Source organism: Scyliorhinus torazame, chromosome 9 (assembly GCF_047496885.1).
Source record: "Scyliorhinus torazame isolate Kashiwa2021f chromosome 9, sScyTor2.1, whole genome shotgun sequence".
In the NCBI taxonomy this organism is placed as follows: Eukaryota; Metazoa; Chordata; class Chondrichthyes; order Carcharhiniformes; family Scyliorhinidae; genus Scyliorhinus; species Scyliorhinus torazame.
In genome coordinates, this window is record NC_092715.1 from 37016760 (window position 1) to 37032373 (window position 15614).

Here is a 15614-nt window from a genome sequence, read left to right on the forward strand (position 1 = left end):
TCATTCTCTAAGTCTGAATAAAGATTGTAGACTTCCAGTTAACACAAATACTTTATTCAGTAGGTTTGTTCTGTTTCAGAGCTAAACTAGATAGAATACAGTCAAGAGGTATGACCAGTGAAGCGAAGGTAAACTGCCTATGCTGAGCTGTCTCTGTCTGCTGCTATTCACTAGCCTTGTGCTTCTGAAAGAGGCGGATCCTCCCTTGGGCTGGACCCTTTATACCCGTCTCTGATGCTGCCCTCTAGTGATGCTGTGGCTGTTACATTTGTCTGTAGTCCCTAGTGTATGTGCAGATGTATGTACAGATGTACAGATCATTACAACGCAACGGGGAGAACGTGCAGAGTCCGCACAGACAGTGACTCAAGTTCGAACCTGGGACCCTGGAGCTGTGAAGCAATTGTGGTAACCACTGTGCTACCGTGCTGCTCACTGTGCTGAAAGCTTGTCCGTTTCCTGAGTGTCAATCTTGGACCCGGTGGATCAGGCACCGTTTTTTATTGGAATCGACCGTGTTCCATGTGGCGCCAGTGCCAGACCTCAACAGTTGCTGAATCGGTCCAGATGCGGCAGCAGTTTTCTTGCTGTCGGACCTCATGAATTCTGCCTCGGCCTCAACACTAGTCTCAGGAATGGAAAATCCATCCATGGATGCCTCAAACTAACATCAATTCAGTCTACTCCAGGCATAAACACATACATTAGGATAAAGCATGTTCAGCTCTGGGTTTCATGCAAGTCTTTCTACATAAAAGCAGAGTTTTTTAAAAATTCATTTATGGGATGTGGGCGTCGTTGGTTAGGACGGCATTTATTACCCATCCCTTATTGCCCTTCAGAAGGTGGTGGTGAGTTGCCTTCTTGAACCGCTCCAGTGCCTGAGGTGTAGATACACCCAGCATGCAATTCGGGAGGGAGTTTTAGGAATTTGACCCAGCGACGGTGAAGGAGCGGCGATATATTGCCAAGTCAGGGTGGTGAGTGACTTGGAGGGGAACCTCCAGGTGGTGGGGTTCCCAGCTATCTGCTGCTCTTGTCCTTCTAGAGATGGTAGTGGTCGTGGGTTTGGAAGGTGCTGCCTGAGGAACCTTGGCGAGTTACTGCAGTGCATCTTGTAGATAGTACACATGGCTGCCACTGTTCGTCGGTGGTGGAGAGTTTGAATGTTTGTGGAAATGTGATCATTGTTCTCCTGAAAGTAATTATTCTGCAAAGTACTTTGTAATAAAGAATATAATAAAGAACTATGTAAATGGAAATTTTGTTGTAATCAATTTGTATTGGTTGTTAGAAAAACTCATTTCTGTTCATTCCTCTAAGAGTCTTATATCAGAACTGAACGACTCATACGCTTGCTGTTATCCCCAAATGATTTTCCTGAATTATGTTCATGACTTCACTTTTTACTGTCTTACAAGAATATGCTGGTTAAAAATGCATGTTAAACAGGCAATCTTCCTCCAGAAACACCTATTAAAATATTCTCTTTCCCCGATTTGTAATGAAGTCCAAACAAATGCTCTGAACAACAGCAGAACAATCAAATCAGGGAAAATAACAGTTGTGCTTAAAAATTAACATGGCTGACCTATTTTGTTCGAAGGCAACATTTATTTTTATAGCATGTCATTTTGATTTTGCTGCTAATTTTCTCTGTAATTTCCAACATAAATGGAATGGATCACAGTCAATCTTTTTTTTTAAACTTTGGGCACAATTCTCCCTAAAAATGAGGGAATGTCACCTCCGGCAGGAAATGCGGTGTGATTCCGGCCGGATGGGTCAGCGCAATTCTGATCGCAATCCACCTGCAATTAGTGCAACAAAAAAAACATTCCCCGCGTTAATCACACGGAGAGAAGCATCTGATTCGCCCAACTCACCGCTCAGCTACTCGCAGCTAACAAAAGGGGAGCTGCATCTAAATGGTCCCTCAGCACTCACACCCAGTCAAGTCAAGAGGATGGCAGCGTGGAGCCAGTAATGATATGTATAATGTAGGGAGCGGAAACGGTTAACAAGATGATGTTCATGTATCTCAGCACTAGATGGCATCGCAGAGTAGTCATATAAATATACTGTGACTCCTGGGATTCTGGAAGAAGGTGTTCGTGAAAGACAACATAGTTAGATATTATAGATTTCTGTAACATGTATTTAATACTTTTATTTTCTTAGCCATTACTTTGCAAGTTGTGCGAATTATTTAAAGTAGTGTAAATAAATTAGCTTTGTTTGAAATACATAGTTTGATGTTCTTCGTCAGCACTACGACTTTTAACCATCTTGAGGAACTCAACAGGGAACATCACAGAAACCTTCTCCTCATTTCCTAGAGGGAGACCTGAACAGGTTTCTGGATGACATAGAGGAGTGGTGGGGCACCCTGTACACCCGAGTGGAGGGAGGACCCAGATGCTGAGAGGCTAACCCAGCCTGTGATGTGGTGACTGTGGCAGTCAGAGCCCAAAGCCTGACATGGAGGACCGATGTCCAATGCTGCAAGAAAATGAATTACCTCATTCAAGCTCCAAGGGTGAGTTCTCCTCCTGGCATCAATCCCGTCCTCCACACCTGAAATCCCACCCTCAATCCATTCGCAGCCACCTTGTACCCTCCCAACACCCGGCCTCCTAGAATCGTCCTCAGAACCCCTCGCCGCACACCTAATCACAACCCCTCAGGGATTAGGTACGGTGCACGGTACACATGGCACTTGCTATCGACCCCTGACCTGCCTGGTGTCCAGCTCACAATGTTTTCTTTTTGTCCCTGCAGGAGAAGATAGCCCATAATAAAAGCGGGAGGGAGAAGATAGGCCCGGGTTGCAAATCCTCACCCCAATGAGGAAAAGGTGCTGAAGATCGTGGGAGAGGACAGTTACTGACGGTGAGGTTGGACTGCTCCAGAGATGTGAGGATCCATTGCACCTTCAACCTCACAACCTATTTCAAGTGAATTGTTTATTTCCCAGAGCCTTGCCCTTCCCATTCGCTGAACCCATGTCCCTTGTGTTGCAGGATCTCCATCAGGTGAGCTGGGCTTACCGGAATCGCTGATCCCCCTGCAACGCAAGAGAACTCCGGGGAGGACACTGACAACGCATCACAGCTATCACCCGCACCATCCACCAGTGCAGAGACACACACCTCAGTGGGTGTGATTAGCAGACAAGCTCTTGAGTCACTATCTGGTGAGCACCACACAACTGCTGATGCACGTCAGGTGGAGACATGAACCTCCAACGGAGTGGGCAGTCGGGTGTCTGCTGGATCCCAGGACACAGCTGCCCCCTCAGCCAAATGCCGAGCCTTCAGAAAATGCCTGAGCTGCTGCAGGTGCAAAGGTGAAATCCAGGAGGGGTTGTCAGCTACATTCCAGCAACTACACGGCCAATTAGAGGAGTCCGGGAACCCTTCAATTGCAGGAGATTGTACTGACATTGCCTGACACCCAGGCCAAAACTGCACAGGTGGTATCCTCAGTGGAAAGTCTGGAGCAGGACATTCAAGCCATGAGTGGCAAACTCCCAGGCAGGTTTCACATTCTGAGGGCCTCGACAGCATGGCCCAGTCGCAGAGGGACATGTCCTAGACAGAGAGGGACATTGAAGATGCACTCCAGAGTTTCGCCCATTCACAGAGGACCGTGACTGAGGGGGTCAGGCACCATTGTGGAGACAATGGCAGGCCTCAAGGATTGGCAGCCAATGTGACTAAGCGGCTTATGAAGTTCACTCCAGCTGCCCTCCACCCTGTGGAGTAACACAGACGCCCAAAAACATCCCACGGGAGTAGGAAGTTCTGGAACCCATCCCGGAGCCTTCCACCAAGAAGACTTGGGGAGTTCCAGCCCTTCTGCTTCCCTCCCTCCTGACAGCGGTGCATCCCAGGGGCACTGGCCAAAGCAGGATGGCACGGTGACACCAGTGATACCCAATATGTCAGCCAGGGCTCTCCAGGTCAAGGCCCTCCAGAGGATGCTTACTAAGGACATCACAGGACACAGGGCACATAAGGAAGCAGGCCAACTCCACCTCTGATGCCCACCCTGAGGAGATGCCTAGCTGTAGCACCAGGCCACGAAAGATTAAGAAGTGGGCATGGGTGAGGTTAGTCACTTTAGTTAGGGATTGGATAATTGTCACTTGAAATAGTCACCATCAAAAAATGTTGCATCTGAAAGCTGGAGGGCCTGTCATCGACACCTTTCCAACAGGACGTGCCCATCTCTCCATCCTGACTCTGATCCTCCTCCTATATAATAATAATGTTTATTGTCACAAGTAGGCTTATATTAATACTGCAATGGTGTTACTGTGAAAAGCCCCTAGTCGCTACATTCTGGCACCTGTTCGGGTACACGGAGGGAGAATTCAGAATTCTCAGCTGGTAAGGGATTTGAACCCGCGCTGCTGGCCTTCTTCTGCATCACAAACCAGCTGTCTAGCCCACTGAGCTAGCTTTGCCACTAGTGAGACCCCCATGAAACCCACAGTGACGGACATCCTGGAATGACAGCCTCATCACTCACTGGACCTAACCTTGCCCCTATCACTAACCCTCACCCCCAACCTGTAACATTGGTCCAAAGGAATGTGCTCCGACCTACACGCACGCAGGGAGTCAGTGCACTGTCAGCAGAAAGACAGGGTCAGAGGGAAAATCCGATATTGGCAAGGTTGAGGGTCATGGGTGAGGCATCATGAGGGGTAGGCAAGAGCTTCGCAGCACCGAGCACACGACTGCACTGGTGTTTGCAGGAGCCATTAAGCTTTCCATGGGCGTCCGTGTGCTACAGCACATGAAGGCGCCATTACTGCTGATGCGAAGGGAGGGAACTGCCGGATGGGACAACGGGCGACTATGAGGGGGCATGGGGCAGAAGGGGCATGGGGCAGAACCCGTGGCCGTTGTGGCGATGATGTGTTCTGGGCAGCAGATATTTGAGGTGACGCTGGGTGGTGGGGACAATGAGGTGATGTCAGCCTCCAGGATTATGAGGACAAGGAGGAAACACTTCCTATTTAATGGACCATGAAGTGCTATAAAAACAAACAATCTCTTTGAGATAACCTTCAGCTGTCAATCGAGAGGCTTGTAAAAGTCAATGGGGTTTAAAATGGAATATAAACAAGCAAGTACAAAGGGATAAAAGCAGGCATACTGCAACAGTGAAACCACAGAGGCTATTGAAACTTTGTGGGGAGTGAAATGCTTCTCCAAGAATTAAACTGCAGAATGGCTCTATCCTGTGAGGTGATATTAGGATAGACAGGCTGCAGCTGTGAGTTGCCCTGTTAGGGCATGTTAAACATGGAAGAACGAAAGCTTCAAGACTTCACAGACCCAAATCAAACCCCATCCCAGGAGAGATCCCCGACTTGGTCTCCTCTAACCCAGCCTGAGCATCTCAATCCACAGCTCCCTTGAAGGATCACCCAATGGCACCTGGCTAGGGGATGCTGTTCACTTGTGCTCACTGGAGGTAAGTGGGGGGGGGGGGGGGGGGGGGATTACTCATCTCCTTGCTTCCACTTGGAGTCCATGGCATCTGGTCCCCACTTTCCTTGACCTTTAGTGATTTACGCCCAAGTGATTTCCTGCTGGAGGTGGGCAGGCGGCACGGTGGTGGTGGTGGTGTGGGACGGGACGGGGGGCTGGGGTGGGGGGGAGTGGTAGATGAACAGACCGGAAGAATCACAAACTGTTATGCGCCCGGCGCAAATCCCCTTTCGGACCTCTCCCGAAATTCTCCCGACATAGCAGGACTTGCACCAGTAACACGTTCCTTGAAACACATCAGAGGGCTGTGGTCAAATCGACAAAGAATCCCTACAGTGCAGAAGGAGGCCATTCAGCCCATTGAGTCTGCACTAACCCTCTGAAAAAGCACCCTTCCTAGGGTCACTCCTCCACCCTATCCCCATGACCCTACCGAACCTGCATATCTTTGGACAGTAAGGGACAATTTAGCATGGTCTATCCTCCTAACCTGCACATCTTTGGACTGTGGGAGGAAACTGGAACAACCGGAGGAAACCCACGCAGACACGTGGAGAAAGTGCAAACTCCACAGAGACAGTGATCCAAGGCTGGAATTGAACGCGGGTCCCTGACGCTGTGATGCAGAAGTGCTAATCACTATGCCACCATGCCGCCCTCTCCATTCTTCACTGAGAACCTCAATTGAATGTCTAGATTTCTCCTCAGATTCTCACCAGTTAAATGTCAAAACACCACTCCCCCCAAAAATCACGCTTTCAAATCTTCTTTCACAATAATTCTTTCCATTAAGGGTTTGCATTCCGAAATCCATATAAGAACATAGAACATAAGAACTAGGAGCAGGACTTCCAGTTGCGGCTATGCCTAGGTAGGTCGCACGTTCAGCAGCTCCCGCCGGGAACGGACTTTTGGGCTCTTCAGAGGGGCCCCAATGGCAATTGTTCGACGGCTCCCAGTGTGGGAAGGTGACAGCAAGGTTCCCCCGACATTGTATGGATTGGACCAGAAGTGGAGCGGTTAAAAAAGTGATCCTGGTGCAGTGGAAAGTGCGAGGGAGGAAAAGCAAGATGGCGGAGGGTGGAGACCAAGCAGCATGGGCGCAGTGGTCACAGGAGCAGCAGGAATTCCTTAAACGCTGCTTTGCGGAGCTGAAGACAGAAATGCTGGCGCCAATGGAGCGGCGATTGAGAAGCTTGTGGATACCCAGAAGGCCCAAGGGGCGGTGATCCAGGAGGTGCGGCAAAAAGCCTCGGTAAAACGAGGACGAGATCTTGGGCCTGGCGGTGAAGGTGGAGGTGCACGAGGCGCTGCACAAGAGGTGGCAGGAAAAATGTGAAGACCTGGAGAATAGGTCGAGGAGGAAGAATCTTCGGGTTCTGGGTCTCCCTGAAGGAGTGGAGGGGCCCGATGCCGGGGCATATATGAGCACGATGCTCAATTCGCTAATGGGCGTGGGAGCTTTCCAGAGGCCCCTGGAGCTGGATGGGGCTCATCGGGTCCTGGCAAGGAGACCCAAAGCCAATGAGCCGCCAAGGGCTATATTGGTGAGGTTCCACCGCTTTATGGACAGGGAGTGTGCCCTGAGATGGGCCAAAAAAGAACGGAGCAGCAGGTGGGAGAACACGGAGATCCGTATGAGGCACGATCAGTTTGGCTGGAGACGAAGTTGAATTCAAACTGAGGCTGGCCACGCATATTTATAACCCGGCTCCTGGGCGGAGCTAGCATGCAGGGGCCCAGGTGAACCTGTAGTGCAGGTTCTACCGTACAACTCTTAATATAGGAACACAGTGGTTTACCACATTCACCCTCTGTTAAAATTGAGTCCGGCGGGGGTGGTGGATAACTATATACAATTCACAATCTTTAATATTTACAGAACAGTGGAAAAAAAATGTCTCTGGTCATCCGGTGGGCCGGTCAGAGGTTCAGCCGGTCCGGCGCCTTGATCGTCCTCTGGGATCGACGAAGTGGAGCCGGCGATGTTGGCGCTGTCGTGGTCGAAGTTGACTCCGGGAGCGTGCCAAAATCCTCTTCATCAACGGGGGTGGGCAGGGGGAGGACGGACAGTCCTCGCGGGGGTGATGGGGGCGGAGGGGGTGGCGACGGGGGCGACGGGGGTGGTGTGGGGGTGGAACCTGCTGGTGCCAGGTCCCTGAGGGAGACGGTATCCTGGCGGCCGTCGGGGAACGCCACGTAGGCGTACTGTGGGTTTGCGTGAAGCAGGTGCACCCTTTCCACCAACGGGTCCGCCTTGTGGAGCCGCACATGTTTACGGAGAAGCACGGTTCCCGGAGCTGTGAGCCAAGTTGGGAGTTATACCCCGGATATGGACTTCCTGGGGAAGGCAAAAAGACGTTCATGCGGTGTACTGTTAGTAGCAGTGCAAAGTAATGAGCGAATGGAATGTAGTGCATCAGGGAGGACCTCTTGCCAGCGGGAGGCCGGGAGATTTCTGGACTGCAGGGCCAGCTGGACGGCCCTCCATACCGTCTGTGGTAGTACCAGGTATTGCGGTACCTGAGAGGCTGATGACCATTGGTTAGACACAGGAGTCTACCATTGGCTGTATTACATAGCTCCGCCCTGAAGGCGGAGTATAAGAGATGGTGCCGTCCCAGCAGCCTTCACTTTCTGTACCGAAGCTGCTGGGGAACAGGTTCCAGTAGATTAAAGCCTCCAGTTATTAAATCACTTTGCCTTGAGTGTAATTGATTGCGCATCACCGTCCCATTCTCCCTTTCTACTGTCCGTTTCCCCGGGGTTTGTAGCTCGTCGTTCTGCTGGAGGTGATACCCCTGCTGAGCAGGAACTGGCGTAGCTCATCGCTCGTGAATGAGGATCCCCTGTCACTGTGGATGTAGGCGGGGAAGCCGAGCAGAGTGAAGATAGAATTAAGGGTTTTAATGATGGTGGCAGACGTCATGTCGGGGCATGGGTTGGCGAAGGGAAAAGGGGAGTATTCATCGATCACACTGAGGAAATACGTGTGTCGGTCGGAGGAGGGGAGGGGGCCTTTTAAATCCACGCTGAGGCGTTCAAAGGGGCGGGAGGCCTTCACCGCGCGGTCCGGCCGGTAAAAGTGCGGTTTGCACTCCGCAGAGACCTAGCAGTCCTTGGTGATCGTCCTTACTTCCTCGACGGAGTAGGGCAAATATCATAGAATTCACAGTGCAGAAGGAGGCCATTCGGCTCATCGAGTCTGCATCGGCTCTTGGAAAGAGCACTCTACCCAAGGTCAACACCTCCACCCTATCCCCATAACCCAACAACCCCACCCAACAATAAGGGCAATTTTGGACACTAAGGGCAATTTATCATGGCCAATCCACCTAACCTGCACATCTTTGGACTGTGGGAGGAAACCGGAGCACCCGGAGAAAACCCACGCACACACAGGGAGGATGTGCAGACTCCGCACAGACAGTGACCCAAGCCGGAATCGAACCTGGGACCCTGGAGCTGTGAAGCAATTGTGCTATCCACAATGCAAATTTTGTGCCTTAATGAAGTGGTACAACCGAGTGACCCCTGGGTGACAAAGGCTGTCGTGCAGGGTCCGGAGTCGGTCTACCTGTGCGCTGGCTCATGTACCTTGGGATAGGGCGTCTGGGGCTCATTGAGTTTGCCAGGGCGATACTTAATCTCGTAGTTCTCGGTGGAGAGCTCGATTCTCCACCGCAAGATTTTGTCATTTTTTATCTTGCCCCGCTGTGTGTTGTTGAACATGAAGGCTACCGGCCATTGGTCAGTGAGGAGAGTAAATCTCCTGCCGGCAAGGTAATGCCTCCAATGTCGCACAGCCTCAACGATAGCCTGGGCCTCCTTTTCGACGGATGAGTGCCGAATTTCGGAGGCATGGAGGGTGCAGGAAAAGAATGCCACGGGCCTGCCTGCCTGGTTGAGGGTGGCGGCAAGGGCGACGTCCGATGCGTCACTTTCTACTTGTAAAGGAAGTGTTTCGTCTACAACGTGCATTCCAGCTTTGGCAATATCAGCTCTGATCTGGGCGAAGGCCTGTTGGGCCTCTACCGTCAGGGGGAAATGAGTGGACTGTATGAGTGGGCGGGCCTTGTCCGCATAGTTTGGGACCCACTGAGCGTAATACGAGAAGAACCCCAGGCAGCGTTTGAGGGCCTTGGGGCAGTGGAAGCTCCATGAGGGGGCGCATGCTGTCAGGCCCCAGAACTCCGTTCTGGACCACGGAGCCAAGGATGGCTAAGCGGTTTGTACAGAACACACACTTCTCCTTGTTATACGTGAGGTTGAGGAGAGTGGCGGTGCGGAGAAATTTAGCGAGGTTGGCGTCGTGGTCCTGCTGATCATGGTCGCAGATGGTCACATTGTATAGGTACGGAAAAGTGGCCTGCAAGCCGTACCGGTTGACCATTCGGTCCATCTCCCTTTGGAAGACCGAAACCCCATTGGTGACGCCGAAGGGGACCCTAAGGATGTGATATAGCCGGCCGTCTGTCTCGAAGGTGGTGTATGGCCGGTCCGATTTACGGATGAGAAGCTGGTGGTAAGCGGATTTCAGGTCCACCGTTGAGAAGACCCGGTACTCTGCAATCTGGTTAACCATGTTAGATATGCGTGGGAGGGGGTATGCGTCAAGCTGCGTGTACCTGTTGATGATCTAGCTGTAGTCCACGACCATTCGATATTTCTCCCCAGACTTAACCACTACCACTTGAGCTCTCCAGGGTCTGTTGCTGGCCTCGATGACTCCCTCTTGAAGCAACCGCTGGACCTCGGACCTGATGAAGGCCTTATCCTGGGTGCTGTACCATCTGCTCCTGGTGGCAACGGGTTTGCAATCTGGAGTTAGATTGGCAAAGAGGGAAGAACGATCAACCTTTAGGGTCGCGAGGCCGCACACAGTGAGGGGTGGTAAGGGTCTGCCGAATTTAAGGGCCAGGCTCTGGAGGTTGCACTGAAAATCCAGGCGAAGGATAAGTGCAGCGCAGAGGTTAGGGAGGACGTAGAGGCGAAAACCGTAGAACGCTACTCCTTGGACTGTGAGCGTGACCGTGCAGTACCCCCGGATTGCTACGCGATGGGATCCGGAGGCCAGGGAGATACTTTGATTGGTAGGGTGTACCTTAAGGGAGCAGCGCCTTACCGTATTTGGGTGTACAAAGCTCTCGGTGCTCCCGGAGTCCAGTAGGCAGGAGGTCACGTGGCCGTTGACTTTCACGCTGGTGGATGGGTTGGTCAGAGTGTGTGGTCTGGACTGGTCGATTACCATGGATGCGAGTCGTGGTTGATCATCGGGTAGTGAGGCGGCCGCGGCGTCGGGGTCCTGAAACGCCGTTGGTCTCCATGTGCTGCGGGGTGGACAAGATGGTGGCGCCCGGAGGTCCTGGGTGTCAGAAAATGGCGGCGCCCATGGAACGCCCGTTGCGGGGGTGGAGCAAGATGGCGGCGCCCATGAAACGCACGTGTTGTGCGGGGGAGAAGATGGCGGCGCCCATTGCTCGCACATAGCCTGGGGAGGAGGGGAGAATAGCGGCGCCCATTGTCCGTGACCGGGGTGGGGGGGGGGGGGGGGTTGGGGCAACCGCTGCCGCTGAGCGGGCCTGGAACACCGCTGCGTAGCGGCCCTTCTTCCCGCAGGCCTTACAAAGGGCACGCAGGCCAGGCAGCGATGGCGGGGGTGTCTTTCTTGGCCGCAAAAATTGCATTGGGGCCCCACGGAGATCACTGGCTGGCGCGTAGCTGAGTGGGTAGCGCCCCCGCTGGGGTGGCTGCCTGTGGGGCCCATAAAGCGTAGGAGTGGGCCGCGCGTTTGGGGGCGTAGGACTGGACATTGCGCAGGGCGACAGTCATGGAAAACGCTAGTGTTTTAGTCTCTGCGAGGTCGCGCATGGCCCCTTCTAGGAGCCGCTGCCTGATAACAACGGACCCAATCCCAGTCACAAAAGCGTCCCTCATAAGGAGATCTGAGTGCTCCTTAGCTGTAACGTCCTGGCAGTCACAGTCCCGAACTAGTGGGGTCAGGGCACTCCAGAAGTCCTCGATTGACTCACCCGGTAGTGGAGTACGCGTTGCGAGCGCCTGTCTGGCGAAGAGCGTGTTCGTCTTCTGCTCATAACTCTCTTTGAGTCGAGTCATAGCCTCAGCGTAATTGGGCGCATCCTGGATCAGCGGGAAGATTTTAGAGCTGAGTCTGGAGTACAAGATTTGAATCTTCTGAGCCTCTGGAACAGGGGTCGACGCCGCGTTGATATACGCTTCAAAAACAAGCTAGCCAGTGCTGAAAGTCCTTTCTGGCGTCGCTTGCGTGTGGATCCAGCTGCAGGTGATCTGGTTTGATCCAGAGGTCCATCTTCTGAATCAGATACTAATAAATTGAGGCACGGTCAATTTGGCTGGAGACGAAGTTGAATTCAAACGGAGGCTGGCGACGCATATTTGTAACCCGGCTCCTGGGCGGAGCTAGCATGCAGGGGCCCAGGTGAACCTGTAGTGCAGGTTCTACCGTACAACCCTTCATATAGGAACACTGGTTTACCACACCGTATTTACCAGGACTGGAGTGCGGAGGTGGCTAAGAAGAGAGGTGGTTTTAAACGGGCTAAGGCGGTTCTCCATCGGAAGTATGTGAAGTTCGGAATGCTGCAGCCAGCGCGATTGTGGGTTACGTTCCAAGATCAGCACCACTATTTTGAAACGCCTGATGAGGCATGGAACTTTATCCAGGCTGAAAAGTTGGACTCAAACTGAGGGTTTGCCGTGGGGGGATGTTTACTGTGTTTACTGCGTTTGGGGAAAGTTCTTTTTGTTTCGGTACTAGGTGGGGATGGGTGAATGAATTTGATGTGGGGGCTGTGGGAGAGTGTGGGCGTCGGTGTTGGAGGGGCAGGGCCCCGTGGAGGAAGAGGGGGGTTGGAGGCCCGGGGATGGGGAGTTGGGGTAAGGCTGCAAAAAGGAGCTGCGCCAGAGGGGGTGGGGCCGGCTCAGACGGAAAGCGCGGGCTTTTTCCCGCGCTAGGGAAGGATGGGGGCGGGGCCGGGGGGGCAAGGGCAGTGCTGGAGAGCAGCGCACACTGACTGCCAACGGAAGTGGGGATTCTCACACTGGGGGGTCGATGGAATCGCGGGAGAGGCCGGGGTCAACAGGAGTCAGCTGACTTACGGGAGTGTCATGGGGGGAGCGAAATGGCTAGATGAGGATCTAGCAGGGGGGAGGGGAGGAGGGGTGGAGGGGGGGGAACTGGGTTGCTGCTGCATTGGCCAAAGGGGAGCTGGAAGTAGGAGAGGTGGTCGGGGCGGGGGTCCGCCGCCTGGGGGACTGGAGGGTGCGGGAGGCGCGGGCACGTGGCTGGCCGAGAAAAGGAGATGGCTAGTCGGCGGGGGGAGGGGGGGGGGGGTGCGAGTAGCCCCCTGATCCAGCTGATAACTTGGAATGTGAGGGGCCTGAACGGGCCGGTCAAGAGGGCCCGGGTGTTCGCGCACTTAAAGGGACTGAAGGCAGATGTGGTTATGCTCCAGGAGACACATTTGAAGGTCAGATTGGGCTGAGAAAGGGATAGGTAGGGCAGGTCTTTCATTCAGGGCTGGATGCGAAGAGCAGAGGGGTTGCAATACTGGTGGGGAAGCGGGTGTCGTTCGAGGCACTGAATATTGTAGCGGATAATGGAGGTCGGTATGTGATGGTGGGTGGTAGGTTGCAGGGGGTGCGGGTGGTACTGGTGAACGTATATGCCCCGAATTGGGATAATGCCGGATTTATGAAACACATGTTGGGTCGGATTCCGGATCTGGAGGTAGGAAGCTTGATAATGGGGGGGGGACTTCAACACGGTGCTGGACCCAGCACTGGACCATTCTAGGTCCAGGATGGGTAAGAGGCCGGCAGCGGCCAAGGTGCTCAGGGGGTTTATGGACCAGATGGGGGGAGTGGATCCATGGAGGTTTGCCAGGCCGCAGGCCAGGGAATTTTCCTTATTTTCCCACGTCCATAGAGCCTACTCCCAGATAGATTTTTTCATTTTGAGTAGGGCCCTAATCCCGAAAGTGGAGGGAACGGAATATTCGGCCATAGCCATCTCAGACCACGCCCCGCATTGCGTGGAGCTGAAGTTGGGGGAGGAGAGGGTCCAGCGCCCGCTGTGGCGCCTTGATGTGTGACTGTTGGCGGATGAGGGGGTGTGCGGGCGGGTGCGGGGGTGTATTGAAAGATACTTGGAGGCCAATGACAACGGGGAGGTGCAGGTAGGGGTAGTCTGGGAGGCGTTGAAGGCGGTGGTCAGGGGAGAGCTAATCTCCATTAGGGCCCACAGGTAGAAGAGAGAGAGGAGGGAGAGGGAGAGGTTGGTGGGGGAGATTTTAAGGGTGGACAGGAGTTATGCAGAGGCCCCGGAGGAGGGGCTACTTAGGGAGCGACGGAACCTCCAGACGAAATTCGACCTGATGACTACGGGGAAAGCAGAGGCACAGTGGAGTCGGATGCTGGCACATCAGCTTCGTAAGAGTGAGGCAGCGAGGGAGATTGGTGGAGTTAGGGATAGAGGGGGGAATACGGTGTGGAGTGCGGTGAGAATAAACAAGGTATTTAGGGACTTCTATGGGGATCTTTTCAGCGGGGGAGGACGGGATGCGACAATTCGTGGATCAGCTGAGGTTCCCGAGGGTGGAGGATTGGATTGGATTGGATTGGATTTGTTTATTGTCACGTGTACCGAGGTACAGTGAAAAGTATTTTTCTGCGAGCAGCTCAACAGATCATTAAATACATGGGAAGAAAAGGGAATAAAAGAAAATACATAATAAGGCAACACAACATATACAATGTAACTACATAATCATAGAATTTCATAGAATTTACAGTGCAGAAGGAGGCCATTTGGCCCATCGAGTCTGCACCGGCTCTTGGAAAGAGCACCCTACCCAAGGTCATCACTTCCGCCCTATCCCCATAACCCAGTAACCCCACCCAACACTAAGGGCAATTTTGGACACTAAGGGCAATTTATCATGGCCAATCCACCTAACCCGCACATCTTTGGACTGTGGGAGGAAACCGGAGCACCCGGAGGAAACCCATGCACACACGGGGAGGATGTGCAGACTTCGCACAGACAGTGACCCAAGCCGGAATCGAACCTGGGACCCTGGAGCTGTGAAGCAATTGTGCTATCCACAAGGCTACCGTGCTGCCCTAAAACCTCATCAAAGGGCTCGTCCGGGATTTGAACCCGGGACCTCTCGCAAATTTCGAGGTTGCGACACCCAAAGCGAGAATCATACCCCTAGACCAACGAGCCCCTCGGAATAAGCGCTGGCATCGGATGAAGCATACAGGGTGTAGTGTTAATGAGGTCAGTCCATAAGAGGGTCATTTAGGAGTCTGATGACAGTGGGGAAGAAGCTGTTTTTGAGTCTGTTCGTGCGTGTTCTCAGACTTCTGTATCTCCTGCCCGATGGAAGAAGTTGGAAGAGTGAGTAAGCCGGGTGGGAGGGATCTTTGATTATGCTGCCCGCTTTCCCCAGGCAGCGGGAGGTGTAGATGGACTCAATGGATGGGAGGCAGGTTTGTGTGATGGACTGGGCGGTGTTCACGACTCTCTGAAGTTTCTTGCGGGCCTGGGCCGAGCAGTTGCCATACCAGGCCGTGATGCAGCCCGATAGGATGCTTTCTATGGTGCATCTGTAAAAGTTGGTAAGAGACAATGTGGACATGCCGAATTTCCTTAGTTTCCTGAGGAAGTATAGGCGCTGTTGTGCTTTCTTGGTGGTAGCGTCGACGTGTGTGGACCAGGACAGATTTTTGGAGACCCCTAGGAATTTGAAACTGCTAACCATCTCCACCTCGGCCCTGTTGATGCTGACAGGGGTGTGTACAGTACTTTGCTTCCTGAAGTCAATGACCATTTCTTTAGTTTTGCTGGCATTGAGGGAGAGATTGTTGTCGCTACACTACTCCACTAGGTTCTCTATCTCCCGCCTGTATTCTGACTCGTCGTTATTCGAGATCCGGCCCACTATGGTCGTATCGTCAGCAAACTTGTAGATGGAGTTGGGACCAAGTTTTGCCACGCAGTCGTGTGTGTACAGGGAGTATAGTAGGGGGCTAAGTATGCAGCCTTGTGGGGCCCCGGTA

At 53.0% G+C, this 15614-nt stretch overlaps 1 non-coding gene across 1 annotated transcript; it reads right to left on the reverse strand.

Moving 5' to 3' along the window:
* Positions 1 to 14688: 14688 nt before the first annotated feature.
* On the reverse strand, positions 14689 to 14778 carry trnap-ugg (transfer RNA proline (anticodon UGG)). The gene is given in 2 exon segments: positions 14689 to 14724; positions 14743 to 14778. It is a non-coding gene; the product is annotated as a tRNA-Pro (tRNA).
* Between the last annotated feature and the right edge of the window lie 836 nt (positions 14779 to 15614).